Source organism: Suricata suricatta, chromosome 2, assembly GCF_006229205.1.
Source record: "Suricata suricatta isolate VVHF042 chromosome 2, meerkat_22Aug2017_6uvM2_HiC, whole genome shotgun sequence".
NCBI classification, from domain to species: Eukaryota; Metazoa; Chordata; class Mammalia; order Carnivora; family Herpestidae; genus Suricata; species Suricata suricatta.
The window spans coordinates 78,668,172-78,671,261 of record NC_043701.1 but is presented as its reverse complement, the minus strand read 5'-3'; positions in this window follow the sequence as shown (position 1 = coordinate 78,671,261).

Sequence of the window (3,090 nt, the reverse complement as noted above, 5' to 3'; positions counted from 1 at the left end):
TAAAATTAATCTTGGTAAAGCATAACTTCATTTATTGGGAAAAATGTGGTGTTCAGCTTTGCTTAATGGGTTGGAGCAAGTTAAATTGGCTTAGGAGAAAGGAAGAATATCCTAGTAGTAAACGTGTCCTGTTTCCCTTTCAGTGTTTTATTCAGTATTTCATTTTATTTTATTCCATATTCAGTGCTGTTAGAAATGAAAACTCAAACTTTTTTTTTGACTTTCTTAAGTTATAATATGAAATGTGAGATTTAGGTGTGGTGATTCCCTCATCTTCAATAGTAGTTACTTTCAGATCAGCCAAACCTGGTAATAATAGAAAAAGAAAAAAAACCTCTAAGCACAAGCTGCGATAAAAAATAAAGCAGAAATGTGACAACATAAATGATTCACTAATAAAGATGATTCTTTTGATCGTTTCTAAAGCTAGCTCTGCTATTATACAGATTGAGAAGTATAAAAGGAGAAAGAAGGAAGAGGAGAATAAGGAAAATGGAAGTGATATTCAAATGAGAAGCAGACCAACCTAGGGAAAGTAGATAGCAGATTATCAAGGAGTAATTGCAGACCGTATCATTGAAGTAATTTAGGAGCACTCAGCATAAGCACAGCCAATTGCCTTTGGAGCATTTTCTTACGGAGAGGTGGAAGAAAAATGAGAAGAGCATCTTTTGTAAGTTTGAGGGTAACTTCCCCTTCCCAGAGTTTCCCTCACTCTTTTTTTTAATGTTTTATTTATTTTTGAGAGAGAGACAGCATGAACAGGGGAGGGTCAGAGAGAGAGGGAGACACAAAATCTGAAGACAGGCTCCAGGCTCTGAGCTAGCTGTCAGCACAGATCCCGACACGGGGCTCGAACCCACGAACCTGAGATCCTGAGCTGAGCCAAAGTCGGATGCTCAACTGACTGAGCCACCCAGGTGCCCCTTACCCTCACTCTTAAATAAGGATCATTCTCTGATAGAAAAATTCACCTGATAATATATGATTCATTTTCTATACTTCAAGACCAAGTTCACATTTAAGGGACTTTTTTTTTTCTACATGGAAAAATAATTTGAGTGGTCTTTGGTTCAGATTAATTAAGACATAACATTAGTTAATTTGGGATAGTTCTAATTTGTACTTGCATATCACACTGTTTCATGCATTCAGCTAGCATGTGTTTATTAAGCATTTCTATGCAGGCACTGTTGGTGATAGTAGTGTTCTTATAATAGAATACAAGATAGATGAGAGGATGACATGTAAGAGAGTGACTTTGGGGAAGGAAAGCCTTTCTAAAATTAAGCTGAAATAGGACATATAAGAAAAAAACCCAACCATGTGAAGATTAAGGGAAGAATATCCTGGGCAGGGAGAAGAACTGAGCACCTGTGGTAGGAATGAGCTTGGTTTGTTTGAGGAATGGAGAAGGTAAGCATGGCTTATACCTAGTAGATAAAGAATGAGGTTGGGAAGTAAGCAGAGGCCATATCACATAGCCGGGTGTTGGAGTTTTGATCAGAATGCTTTGGGAAGCTGTTTTGAGTATTTTAAACAAGGAAGCAAGCTGAATCAACTTTATGTTTTTTAAATGCTGTGGCAGAGGAGATGGAATAGAGAGAGGCAAGGAATGGTGTTTTTATCACAGCGGTAGTAGCAGGGATGGACTGCTGTGATAAATTTGAGATATGTTTTGGACTTGGTAGGGCTTACTTGCTGCTTTGAATGTAGAGAGTGGAGTTAAGGCAGAGTAGAGTGAAACGTAGCTTAGTTTCTGTTCCTTAAGTAAAAGGACAAATTAGAGATGCCATTTACTAAGATAGCTAAGAGAATTTGGAGAGAAAAGGAAGCATTTTTTCTGGTAGTTTAGATATACCAGTTAGGTATCCAGGTAGAACTCATAGTCTTGAGTTCAGAACAGAGGACTAGATAGAAAGATTTGGTATCTAAGTGCTATTTAAAGCATGGGAGACAGAGAGCATGTGGAAAAGGAAGGAGATCCTTGAAAGGTCAAACAGGAAAAAGAACGAGCACAGGAGTTGAAAGGGTCTTTGTCATAGAAGAAGGCAGCAGACTGAGGTGTTGTGGAAGCCAAGAAGAAAAGTATTTTAAAAAGAGAGTAGTCAACTGTGCTTTTATGAAAAAGTAACCTATACCCAAACTTATTTTTTAAAGGGCCAAATACAGGGAATTTTAAGAAATTCCCTGTGTACCTGATCTTTTCATGAAAAAACGATGGAAATTAGCTTAGAGCTGCTAACTGGTAGAGACCTTTGAGAGGGGCAGGGGAATTGTGGGAAGTTCTTACTGATTCGGAAATGGATAGGAATCTTTGTTTTTTCCTGTCTTTATGTGTCTTCGTTCTTTTTATTTTCTTTTGTGTATCAATTAATCTATCATTTGATACCAGTTTTCTAAGTATCTGTTTCAAAGAGTTCTGCCTTCTTTCCTACATCAGAAATAGTTACAAGATTCAGAGTTCAACAAAATTGTAGCTCTCTTTAGCTAGTCACAATTTGACTACTTTTTCTAGGCTTTAGTGGCATTTTTCATCCAAAAAGTAAGTGTGGATGGTTCAGCAGGTATAGCATGTGACTCTTGGAGTTGTGAGTTCAGACCCCATATATGGCATAGAACTTAAATAAAAGTTTTTAAAAATTTAAAGCATCTGTTTTACTAAGTTAGGCAGACTTTTCAATTGTACATGAGTATTTTGTACCAGTTAGTTGTTGTTAATTTAATAATTAAACTAGTTACCAATTTAGGCAGGACATAATAATTTGTGTTCCTGTTTACCCAAAAAATACCAGATTTAATATGTATATTCTCCAAAAACTGTCACTTTACAAAAACAGTTGTATTTTGCTGTGATATCAGCACTTCTTTGCAATAACTATAATTACTTCACCATTAGAAATTATATAGTATGAGATACAGCAATTGATAATGATTTTTCAGTTTCTTTTTATTTATTTTTTAATTTTTGCGTGTTCTTCATTTTATTTTTATTAGAGTTTATTTTCTATAGAAAATATCATTTGGAAGCTACATTAGTGTGCTAATGACTTAAGAGATTTTCCATATCCTTTTGAAGATCAACAGACT